This window comes from Nanorana parkeri, unplaced genomic scaffold (genome assembly GCF_000935625.1).
Source record: "Nanorana parkeri isolate BGI_ZX_2015 unplaced genomic scaffold, ASM93562v1 scaffold2310, whole genome shotgun sequence".
In the NCBI taxonomy this organism is placed as follows: domain Eukaryota; kingdom Metazoa; phylum Chordata; class Amphibia; order Anura; family Dicroglossidae; genus Nanorana; species Nanorana parkeri.
This window is the reverse complement of record NW_017308578.1, coordinates 137085-150435: the sequence shown is the minus strand read 5'-3', so window position 1 is coordinate 150435 and position 13351 is coordinate 137085. Positions and strand designations below refer to the sequence as shown.

The following is a 13351-nucleotide window of genomic DNA, read 5'->3' as shown; positions in this document are numbered from 1 at the left end:
GAGCTTAAAGTCCACTATAGTGAAACATATTGAAATGTGTGGGGCTAATACCAGTAATGATAGTATTCAGTGTATAAATTGATTTTTGTTAGTTCACATTTTTATATATTTTATATATATATATATATTTTTTTTTTTTTACTCTCCATTTTTTCTCCACCCCTTTCATGTTCTCCAAAGTCTTCCTTAACATTCCAATGCCAGACACTGAGTGGCCTTTAGAGGTTCTCATATTGACAGTTGAATGGCAGTGGGCATAGCATAGCACAGCACAGGGAGCAGAGGGTCTAAATCTTAATTTGGAGAGAAATCAAGACCTGTATAGTCATTGGCCAGGTAAAAACAAAATGTTTTGTAGGCAGGAGTAAGTACTTTGCCAGTATTGTTATTTTACGCAATTTGGTGGACATGACAGGTTTACTTCAAGTCAACCTGTTCAGTCTCAGATGAATCCAGTGAGGATTCACGTGGGTTGAAAACTTAAGGGCTGCCATAGGGCCCGCCCACACCTTATTGGAAGGAAACCTTCATTATCTCCATATGAATTATCTTCATTTGTGTCAGTTCCTTGTTTTTAATTGCAGATGGGATTTTGGTTTAATTACTTCATCTACGATGCACATAAAAACAATGTTACAGATTTCAACTATTTTCTTTGATAGAATAGAGAACATATGATCAAAACAGTTCAGCTAGTTGCTAATTAATTATACAAGCTATACAGAAAAGCAACGTATTAATTAGCATCTAGAACAAAAAGCATTAAAAGACCATGGCAATAGAGTTCCCGATTCAGACGTGCTCAGCCATGGTATGTTGTGAAGGGGGAATTGGTCATGTACCTCTTTTTTGAAAGTATCAATTGTACGTTTGGCATCTACCCAATATCAAGATCAGTCTCAGTTAGGGGATTGGGCTGTGTGCATCCATTAGGTCAGGTTTTCCGGTTTGCTTGTGAATAGGTCACTGAAAACACAGGAGTCACTGGAGCCACATAAGTGCATAGTGGTCACTGGAAATGGAGCAAGCAGGGGTCACAGGAGTGTATGGGAGTTTCTGGAAGGAGTCTCAAAGTTCACTGGGAACACAGGGCACAAAGGGATTTTTCCAAGGTTTGATTATTTCTCCCAGTTTGTCCATTAGACTGTGGATGATAAGCTAAGGAAAACTGCAAAGTGAGTATCCAAAGACTTACTGAGGCCTTTCCGGGAACAGTAGGTGAATTGGATCCAGCGCTCTGAGACAATATAGGTTGGCATGCCATTAAGCCTGAAGATTTCCTAGATGAAGACAGACACTTAGGCTGGCCATACACTGCTCTATTTTTTTTTTTTTTCGTTCAAACCGCGGGCTGAACAAAAAAAAATAGAGCAGATTCTTCCATCAACACTGTGAGCATGTTGATCAAGGAATCCCCACTGTTTCTTTTTTAATACCTGAATAGAGCCGGCAGCTCATTGGCTGTCGACCCTGTTCGCACGACGAATTTCCGAGCTACTCTTGATTTTTAGAGAACGCATCTAGCTTATATGGGGGACAGAATATGGATGGTACAGACTCCTATGGATGGGGTATCAACCTCAATGCAGAAGGGTTTGTTCATGTACAATCTTACCGTGTTTCCCCGAAAATAAGGCCTACCCCGAAAATAAGACCTAGTATTATTTTTAAACATTCCTGTAATATAAAACTTACCCTGAAAATAAGACCTAGTGTGGGGGTGGCCCAGAGAGCAACCAGAGTACATGGCGGGGACTAACCGCTGCGCCGCAGCTCCCGCATGCCGCCCCTGTCACGAAATCAGCAGACACCTGTCTGCCTCAGCCTTTGCTTAGAGAGCTGCCGCTGGGCAGAGAACTATATTTCCATGCAGGCAGCAGCACAGCAAGGAACGTATGGCCAGTGGGGTCTGAGTGAGGTGACTGAGCCTCAGTCACTGAGGGAACTTCTGACTGGAGGTCCGTGCAGTCCAGCCTTGCCACGAGAGAGGTGGCTCCCTGGCGGGGATCCCACAGAGAACTGTGTACGGCATCAGAGAGGAGAGCTCCAGAATAGCTGCAGCCTGTAGGTATTGTGACACTGTGTGTGACAGTATTTAAAATAAGACATCCCCCGAAAATAAAACCTAGTGTGATTTTTTGGGGGATAAAAAAAAAATATAAGACAGTGTCTTATTTTCGGGGGAAACATGGTAGTAACATAGTAGGTGAGGTTGAATAAAGACACGGGTCCATCCAGTTCAACCTATGTGTGTGCGCGTGTGTCTGTATATATATATATACTGTATATGGCTCGAACACTTCCCATATGTCTGTATATTAAGCGAAAGAAGAAATTTAGCAAGAGGTTTCTTGAATTTATGAACACTATTAGTGGATACCACTGCCTGTGGAGAGGAATTCCACAGTTTTACTACTCTAACAGAAAAAACCCTTTACGAACTCTAAGATTGAAACCCCTCTCTTCTAACCTCTTGTTATGCCCTTGTGTTCTCAATACAGTTTTCAGTATAAACTTGTTTTGAACAAGAGGAGAATAAGTACAATTTTTGAAGGCGATCTTCTGTTCCTTTAATTAATTTTGTAGCACTTCTCTGGACTCTCGCAAGCTTGAGGACATCTTTCCTAAGGTCTTGTTCACACCAAATGCAGACCAGATCTGCATGAGTTTCTGCACATGCAGTGCAGTGTGTTCTGCCACGTTTTTTGACGCGTTCCGGGCCATTTTTGTAAAAGAAAAAGGGGGGGTTTGGCCTAAAATTGGCTTTCAGTGCGTTCCAGTGTGTTTGCATGCGTTTTGATGCATTTGCATGCGTTACAGAGCAGGTAAAATAGGGCTTGCTGCAGTTTTTTTTACATGCTCTGGAACTGAACACTGCGGTGTTAACTAGAGCCCAAAATACCATTGGAATACATTGGACGCAGTTTTCATCCGTTCTGTAACTGCTCTGCTCTGCTCCTGGAACGCGCTTGGTGTGAACTAGCCCTAAGAGTTGGCGACCAAAACTGCACAGCAAACTCAAGATGAGGCCGAACCAGTGATTTATAAAGTGGAAGTATTACTCTTCTACCCCTTGCTACAATCCCTCTTTTGTATCCTGTTTGCTTTGCTGACTGCTGCTTGGCATTGCATACTATTGCCAAATCTGTGATCTATGAGGACCCCCAGGTCTTTTTCCATGTTTGACTTCACTAATTTAGCAACCCCCAAGTAGTAGTTTGGGCACTTGTTCTTTGCTCCCATGTGCATAACCTTACATTTTTTAACATTAAATTGCTTTTACCATCTTGTAGCCCATGCCGCAATTTTATCTTCGTCCCGTTAAAGTGCAATTATCTCCTGTTTGGAATTTACTGCCCTACACAGTTTAGTATCGTCTGCGAAAACCGAAATCGAACTATGTATTCAAGTCTCTATGTCAATGAAAAAGCTGAACAGGATCGGTTCCAGGACCGAACCCTAGGACACCCCACTCACAACCTTTGCCCAATTGGAAAACTGCCTATTTATTACTACCCTCTGTTTTTGCTGCCAATTTCCCACCCATGTGCATACAATTTCATCCAAACCGATAGGTCTTAGTTTATGAATTAAACGTTTGTGGGGTACTGTATTAAATGCTTTAGCAAAGTCCAGATACACCATGTCTACTGGTATTCCTCTGTCTAAATAAATACTCATAAAATGTTAGTAGATTGGTCTGACATGAATGGTCCTTCATGAAGCCATGTTGGTTACTACTTATGATAACAGCTTTATTCGCAAATGCCTGCATGTAGTCCCTTCTCATGACTTTGAATATTTTGCACACTATTGGCGTGAAGCTGAGTGGCCTATAGTTACCCGGTGTACTTCGTTTCCCCTTTTTGTATATCGGTATCACATTCGCTTTCCACTAATCAGCCGGAACCATACCTTTCATTATAGTATCCATAAAGATTATGTAGAATAGTCTGGCAATTACCTGGCTAAGTTACTTGAGTACCCTCAGATGTAACCCATCAGGTGCTGGGGATTTGTTTACATTTAATCTTTCTAGCCTCTGTACTACTCTGCTCTCCGACAGCCACTGTGATACTTTAAAACTTATGTTACTATTTCTGCAGCTGATGCCTTGATCGCTACCCCCGTCCGTCTCATCTGTAAAGACAGAAGAAAATAATTTGTCTGACGCATTCGCTTTCTCCCTGGCACACATAGCTAACCTCCCCTTGACATCTATTATGGGGCTCAGTCTTTATCCTCTTGTTTTTATATATTTAAAGGAGAACTATGAGGTGAGTGCTTTTCACTCATCCTCATAGTTCTAGCCGACCTGTGACAATGAGACTGTCACAGGTCGGCTCAGTAGATCGGGAGGTGAGCGAACACATACCGGCGTTCGCTCACTTCTCGATCCTGTCACGGCTCTCTGCCATGACAGGGGAGGGACTGGATTCCCCCCTCCCCGCTCTGATCCTCCAGCGCTGACTGGCGGAACGGACGAAGGAGGGGGCGTGTACAGCTGGCTCTGCCTCTAGATAGGCAGAGCCAGCTGTCACTCACGCACCTGGGCGGATCCAGACATAATTGTCGGCATCCACTTCAGCGTCTCAGTATACTGCGAGCTGTAGCTCGCGGTATACTGAGCTTAGGGTGACGGGAGGACGCTAGTTTGTGTCCTCCCGTAACCCTAAGGAGAACTATAGGGAAAAAGCCCCAATCCCAATCAACTGTGTCAGGAGGCCAGTTTTTGGAGTCCCCATTTTACCAGGTGTGAGCAGTAATGGAAACAACAAGAACAGAGAGGTTATTAATGAACTGCTGGAGGAAGTTAGTAAATCCTGGAAAGCAATATTTAGCTTTGTTACCACTGGAGGGGGCCACTTGGAGATGGCAGGGTTCAAAGAAAAGACCATATTTGGGGGCACTATATCCCAGAAAAGGCACTTGCACCTTAGCACAGTCCATTGAGAAATTATGTGGTTGTAGCTTTAAGGGAATATTACACTGATTTACGAACCTGCGCATCCATTGGCATCCTCAGAGAAACATGGAGGAGGTGGCAAATGAAGCATGGAGGTCCCAGGCGAGACAGGCGGCTGCACTGGCAAGGCCTGTAATGGGGCCAAAAGTTCAGTAGCAGGAGCGAGAGAGGTCTGTAGTTGATCCAAGAGGGTATGGAGATGTCAAATCACTTGGACTTGACTGGCTTCCTAAGCATTGAGTCTTTGAGAAAGAAGCTTGTTACGATCAGTATGGTGACTGGAGTACATCAGACATATTCATGATTCAAGCAAACTGTCAGAAGGAGGGGTTCATACCCACTGAGAGAGAGACATTCCAGGAGAATAGATGAGCGTACCTTAGGCTGTGTGGAGACATGGGTGTCACAGAGGTGCACTGGAGTCACTGGATTAAATAGGATGCTCAGGGGTCACAGGATTCACCAGGCTCTCTGGAGGCACAAGAGTGGAAAGAGTTCACCAGGGTAACTGGAAACATGAGAGACACTGGAGATACAGGATTTATACGTCCTAGGATTCATAGTATATAGGAGCATACATGAGGGCACAGGGGTCACGGAGGACACTGATGCACACAATGGGCACTGGAGACACAGGAGCACACTAGAGTCTCAAAGGTTACTGGGGATGCAGGAGTTACAGGGGTCACCATAGATACAGGTAGCAAGCTGTAGCAGGCTAGGTTCACACCTGGGTGACTCCTGACCACGCAGCAATCGTGCATAAAACTGCGCAGATTGCCACGTGACTGCGCGGCAACAGTGCACAAAACCGCGCAGATTGCCGCGTTACTGCGCGGCAACAGTGCACAAAACCGTGCAGATTGCCGTGCGGTCACAGAGTCGCCCACCACACCCAATCGCGCTGGAGGTGCCATTATTTTCTACTCGGTCCAGGAGGATCATGGGTGATTCCGCCCATGCAATTGAACACAATCGTGGCTAAAAAAGCCACGCGTCGTGTATTGCAAAAAAAGGTACCTTTTTTTAGCAATTGTCGCACGGATGTAACCCCATTGAAATCAATGGGGCCGCGCGGCATCTTTAACAAATAAAACAATGCTCTGCAGAGGGCGAGCGGGGGGTGCTGGTAGTCTGTGGGGGCACTGATGCTGTGTGGAGGGAGAGGGGGCACTGGTTGTGGAGGTGGTTTGGGTGAGAGACATTGGTGTTAATGGGGGTAATTGGTCTTCTGTGAGGGTCATTGGTGTTCAGTGAATTACTTGGCAATCAACACTCTGTGTTGTACGCTGCTGCCTCCCTTTGCCAAAACTATAGTGCTCATGTCAGACAAGAGATCACTTCTCCCCACAAAGAAGAAGGAGCCAAAGCCGGGTGCAGAAATGAGCGTTTCAGCACCTGGTCAGCAGCAGTAGTAATATAGTTCAGTTTTATGGTTTTATTCCATGATTCGCTGCATCGTCAGATGACCATACATCATTTATCTGTCACTTTACAATGCGTAAGAAAGCTGTGAGCAAGGAGATAGAAAAACAATGATCAGATTGTGGATTGCCGTTTAAGGTCTGAATTAGAGCACTGCTTAGGATTGGATTGTGCTTTATGTACAGTGTATGAACTATTTTGTTTGCTGCTCCTGCCCCAAGTTTCTCCAAGGTAGTGATTTCTATAAACCTGCCACCTGCCTTTCTGCTCTAGGACTTTTAGCTTAGAAAAAGAAAAAATGCAGGCAATACCACTTCCCTCCACATCTGTGTACACTGTTATTGTATGTTCTGCGTATGTGGCCACCAGTAATGTTGCATGTGGGTATAGGGACACTAGTTTTACACTACATTTATCCTGAATGTTTAAAATAAGAGATGGCAGGTTATAAAACCCATGTGTACATGATGTCATCCTGAAGATTTAGGTCACATTCAGACTTACAGCGACAGGGCTGAGAGCTCATCCGTTTCCTCGGTCCGTCCATTCGGCCGGTGGTCTTCTGGAGCTCCACCCACCAGCCAATGGGAAGAGACCTCACCCCTCCCATCCACTGCGCGAGGATCCCGATTTGGCCGGGAGGGCGGAGTTCAATCTGGCTGGGAGGGCGGATCGTCAGGGGCAGATGGATGGAGACATAGTCAGCAGCGGCTGGTCCTGCATGCTCCCACCTGCGAGACGCTCCCTGAACAGTCCTGGTGAGAGGCAGCCTTCACAGGCTACAGCAATGGTGAGAGCCCTGTGGAGAACCTAGAGAGCCATGTGGAGACCCTAGAGAGCCCTGGTTCAACCAGGGCTGTGTGGGGTCTCACCAGCTGTCTGTGGGGTCTAACAAGGCTGGTTAGACCCCACAGAGCCCTGCTACCCTGGTGAGATCCCCTCAGAGCCCTTGTGAGTCCCCAGAGAGCCTTGGTGAGACCCCACAAAGCCTTGGTGAGACCCCATGGAACCCTGGTGCTGGTGAGACCCCACATCCCACTGGGGAGACCAGGGCTCTGTGGGGTTTCACCAGGGCTCTGTGGAGTCTCACCAGGGCGCTGTGGGTCTAACAAGGCTGGTTAGACCCCACAGCGCCCTGGTGAGACCCAACAGAGCCCTGCTACCCCCGGTGATGCCCCCTCAAAGCCCTGGTGAGACCCCACAGAGCCCTGGTTAAAACAGGGTTCTGAGGGGTCTCACCAGGGCTCCCACCAGCCTGGTTAGACCCCACAGAGCCCTAGTGAGACCCCACAGAGCCCTGGTTTAACCAGGGCTCTGTGGGGTCTCACCAGGGCTTTGAGGGGGCATCACCGGGGGTAGCAGGGCTCTGTTGGGTCTCACCAGGGCGCTGTGGGTCTAACAAGGCTGGTTAGACCCCACAGAGCCCTAGTGAGACCCCACAGAGCCCTGGTTTAACCAGGGCTCTGTGGGGTCTCACTAGGGCTCTGTGGGGTCTAACCAGGCTGGTGGGAGCCCTGGTGAGACCCCTCAGAACCCTGTTTTAACCAGGGCTCTGTGGGGTCTCACTAGGTCTCTGAGTGGTATAATCAGGCTGGTGCGACCCTACAGAGGCCTGGTTTAACCAGGGCCCTGTGGTATCTCACCAAGGCTCTTTGGGATCTCAGCAGGGCTCTGTGGGGTTTAACCAAGCTGGTTAGACCCCCACAGAGCCCTGCTGAGACCCTACAGAGCCCTGGTTAAAGCAGGGCTTTGTAGGGTCTCACCAGGGCTCTGAGGGGTCTAAGCAGGCTGGTGAGACCCTACAGAGCCCTGGGTTATTCAAGGCTCTGTGGGGTCTCACCCAGGCTCTTTGGGGGTCTCACTGGGGCTCTGTGGGGTCTCACCAGTCTGGTTAAACCCCACAGAGCCCTGGTGAGACCCCACAGGCCTGAGTGAGGCCTCATGTTTAGGTTTCGCCTAAGGCCTCGCAAACTCTAGAGCCGCCTCTGCACACTATTCACTGTGTTATTGGGCGTATTTGGTGTGTTAAGACATGTGCTAAAGCAGTGGTGTGCACCTTGAAAATGATAGAGGGCCTCAGTTGCGACCCTTAACACTTCCAGGGGGCCTTACTGTTTTTGTGCATTGAGGCGCATTGCATTGAGTAAGGCCTCATTCACACAGCTAAGAGTCGTGGTCACCTGCCCATGCTGACCAAGGAGAAGCGCTCCTTAACCAAAACAAAATTATATATTTTTTTATCACAACCAGTAGATTGTAATGAGGGGCAAGTAGTTTTGGAAAAAAATTGCACACCCCTGGATTTAAAACGATAGATTCAATCTCTAATCACATCAAATCCTCCTCCAGTATACAGAGACCATGTAATCTCTACTTATGCTGTCAATGACATGATCGGTTATAGAGCAGCATTTTCAGTCATGGCAGTGTTTTCCGGTAATGCTGACTTGTACCCTGGGTCTCTCTGGGAGATCTGCACTTAAACTGCCAGTTATGCACACGTGACGTAGCAGTGACAAAAATACCTACTGTCCCTGGTGGATTTATTTGTAGAATATGCAGCAGGAGTGACAATCTAGTGTAAAACATGGCTGAAAACTATGTGGACTGGCACTCCAAAGAGATATGAGAAACCAGCAGATTTAATCTACCAAATTCCAATTGCAACTGAAAAATCGCTTTTGGGTGGCCCGTCCCTCTAAATTTAAAGGGAACATGTACTGAAGAATCCATGTAAACACCATGGGGGTTCCATTCTTCCTGGACCAGACACCAGAGTCTGATTTATCCTTTGTATATAGTATATACCCAGTATATATTTGCAGATTGTCTCTCTTGTATCAAACTGTGTTTTGGCATCTCTGTAAATCAACTTCTGTGATAAGGGAGAAGCCACATTGGCAGGCTGTTGTCTCCAGTCAGTTTCACAGTGAGCGGTGCTAAGAGGGAGGAGCAGTAAGGAACATTCCTTGTGCGGCTTTACTACGCAGGACCTGCATTATTAGTAAATATGGCTGCCACATGCAGGTACAAACAGTTCATCAAGGGCCCGTTCACACCGAAATCGAAAGGTAATTGTAAGTCAATGGGGGTCCATTGACTTGCGATTGTACCTTCTGATTTCCTTCCAATCTGTTGATTTGCAATCTGTATTTCAACGGATGCTAACACAACGGCACTGAAAAAAGAATGGGTGTGAATGGGGCCAGTTCACATCGCTACGTGGCATTACACTGCGCTGAAAAAAAGTAGTGCATGTTCTACTTTTTTTTGCAGCGGAATGGAGCAGTATGAACTGATGCCATTCACACCCATTCATTTTTTGGGTTACCTTCCGTTGACATCTGTTGAAAAATGGGTCGCAATCGTTTTGGTGTGAATGGGGCCTCAAGTGCAAGCGTAATTTTTTTATTTAACCTGAAGTGTAGTAAGACGTGTTTTTGAAGATACATTAGCAGTGTCCCAACATACCTTTAATGATGTGTGTCCCACATTCTGCTGACTTCCTATGCCAGATACTCCGCACAGCGCTGCAAGCAGGAAAGGTTGCGGCTGTTACTGTGAAGCAGTTTGCCCTGCCTATCCTGTCCCCTCATTGAGATTTGTCAATGGACGAAGTGGAAGGTGAATATGGAGATCCCCTTCACAAAAGCAGACACAGCCTCTCATCCCTGCAGTGCCAGAATATCAACGCAGTAGGGGGTATCCGGCATCACCATGGGGAGGATTTTTACACTAACCAGAAGCCAGGAGAGCATGGGATACACATCACTATTGCACAGTGATGTGTATCCCTATGTATGCCAAAAAAGTATTTTTTACTACACTTCAGCTGTAAAGGAAACCTGTAAAGAAAAAGATACAGAGGCTTTAATTGACACGCTTTCCTTCTGTCAGTGGCAGTCTCCTGATTATCATGCTGACCTACTGTAAGTGCTTTATTACATAATGATGTGCAAACCAGTACACATGCAGTACATCATGTTTTTACTGTCAGTCACTGTCAGTGGTTCTGAAAGCACTGAAGCCAGAGGCATCCAGAGAATTCATATTTTAGAGGAAGTTAAGCCCCTATATTTTTCTCACTACAAGTATTGTTTACAAAAAACCTATTACCCATTAAGGCCCGGTCCAGACCTACGCGATCTGGACAAGGCTTGTGAAGTCTTGCTCATGACTCTCATTATTCTCCACTACTCCCAAGATCACCAGTGATGTAACTACGGTTGGATTTTACAGCAGAAGGTGCAGCGAGACCCCAGAGGCTGTTTAGGTGACAATAATAGATGCTGTGACATGGAAACCGTTATTAGCTCTGCACAGGATGAATAGGGACACCTCTGCTCTGTAGATCGGATTGGAGCTGGCACAAGCACACCTCCATAATGCAGGGCACGCCGACTGTCCTTGCACACCCTGCCCAGTTACGCAGCCTGCCCAGTTACGTTTCTACTTCTGTTAATAGATCCCCATTACTGAGCAGAACCAGAGGGGTGATTTTCCATGCACGATCGCTCTGCAGTTTCGCAATTCTGGAGGATGGGATTATCAAACCGTGAAAGGGATCAGCTTGCAAGATTAGCTGGTGGTGAAAGCGCAGAGTGAACCGTTCTTGGGCTTCTTTATAGAGCAGTTCTGTGCTTGCTCATTTAAGTATCTAGTATACTTGTTTAAAGGGGAACATATAGTCTGGTTTCAGTGTCAACACTAAGGCATTATTGTTATAGCATTTACTTGATAGGAGCTTTTGGTTGTCAGTTGCATAATCATACTGTTTTATTATATTGCTTTTATAGATTCTCCTTCTTTCTAGTGGCTTTAAAGGAGAACTATGAGGTGAGTGAAAATCACTCCTCCTCATAGTTCGAGCCTATGTGTGACAATGAAACTGTCACACATCAGCTGGGGCGGTCTCAGTATACAGCGAACTGTAGCTCACTATATACTGAGCTTTCGGTCACAGGAGGACGCTACCATAGTATATGTCCTTCAGTGACCCTTAAGAGAACTATAGGGAAAAACACTTACCCCATAGTTCTCTTTTAAGTATTACAGGTAATGTAGTCAGCATTCCTGCTGAACAGCTGCTGAATCAGAATTATTTAGGCTCAAAGAGAATGCACTGTTTCTACTTAGGTTGAGCAGACTAAAGCTGGCCATTCACTGTTCTGTTTTGTTTTTTTGCTCAACCCGCGGGCTGAACAAAACAAAAAAATAGATTGCTCCATCAACTCTTGATCGAGGAATCTCCCGCTGTTTGTTTTGTATTCGGACAACGGCTGCCGGCCTTTGTCAGAATACCCAAACAGAGCCAGCAGTTCATTGGCTGCCCGCTGTGTTTGTTCGAAGATTTTCCGACCACCTCCTACGATCAGCTGAATGAAGAATGCTGGCCGAAAGTGTAACAGCGGCACCCAGTATGTGAACATCAAGAACTGGCCAAAGTTCACACAATGTATGGCCACCTTAAGCAGTACAATCACTGTGTAGTGCAACTTTGCAGAAAGCAAAGTCTACATAAGTTATGAGCAAATATGGCTGTCCCCGTGTCCATGCATGTTTACAAATAACCCATAGAAAAATGATATTAATGCATTGATATAAGTTGCTAAATCAGATGAATCCATATTTATATGTGAAAGAAAATCTTAAAAACACCTACTGTAGATCGTCTTTAAATTCAGAGTTTGCCAGTTATGGTGTCCCTCCATGTGACCTATATTGTTTGCATTCTTAAAGCGGACCTTTACCCCCTTTGACTAAAAATCACATCAGCATACAGCTCTGCATGCTGATATGACATCATCTTACATTCATTAGTTAAACAGACATAGTTTTATTTTACTTGCAAATTCATTTTTTCCACCTCCTGGTCCTCTTTGGCATTAGTGATGTAATGTGCCCAACCATTGCATCCTGGGAAGGTTACATCAGCAGAGCTTTGCAGGGAAATCTCATCTTTAATCTCACGAGATCTCAGGGAAAGGCATTTTCCTACCCTGAGATGACATGTCACATGTGTCAGAGTTCCAGGAAGTAAAGGGAGATCTAGTAACCTGCCCTTAGTTAAAATGGCCACTATGAGAAGACTGGGGAAGAAAAGAAAAATAAGGTATGCACAGAATACAAAGCCTGCAGTTATAGATGTTTTTACTTTTTTAGACCGTCATTACTAAATATTTCTAAAGGTGTGTTTGTTGTTAGTTTAAAGCTATGGGTAAAGGTCCGCTTTAAAATGACACAACTCAGAAGTTTAAACAGCCCCAATGCTGGCGACGTACACTGTACGTCGTCAGTCACGAAGGGGTTAAAAATGCATTCACATACCTTAACCCAGGGCTCAAAATTTGGGTCGAAGACGAAAGTCGTACGACCTTACAGTAGAAGCGGTCGCACGCTGCCCATACACCCGCGATTATCGTACGATAATCGGCAGGTGTATGGGCACCTTTAGTGTATGTGTATATTAGGCCCCATTTAGAGCCAGCTGTCACTCACGCTGCTGGGCGGATCTCGACATTGATGTCGGGATCCGCTCCGGCTGCGGCGTCTCAGTATACCGCGAGCTGTAGCTCGTGGTATACTGAGCTTAGGTTAACGGGAGGACGCTAGTTTGTGTCCTCCCGTTACCCTAAGGAGAACTATGGGGAAAAGCCCTGACCCCATAGTTCTCCTTTAAGGCCTGGCTAGTAGCTCAGGACTTTAAATTTTGAGCCCTGTCTTAACCATTAACAAAAATGTAACTTATTTGTGTATTACTCGGCTGTGGATTTTCAAATCATCTCTGAATTGGTGCCGACACTGTCCTTTGTTCTGGAGGTGGGCTGATTTTGTTCCCCATGGTCCCTGTGTGAGTTGTAAAGTAGCCACCTCTCCAAGCTCACTCCTGTGATGGACTACAATCTCAATGCAAATTAGGAAACTAAACATGAGATTTTAGTCCATCACAGGAGTGAACTT

The 13351-nt window shown here is 45.9% G+C and overlaps 1 protein-coding gene across 1 annotated transcript in view; it reads left to right on the top strand.

Annotated features, from left to right (window-relative positions):
• Positions 1–13351, top strand: part of LOC108801345 (synapsin-1-like) — a 136845-nt gene that overhangs the window by 10425 nt on the left and 113069 nt on the right. The gene's annotated exons all lie outside the window — the stretch shown is intronic.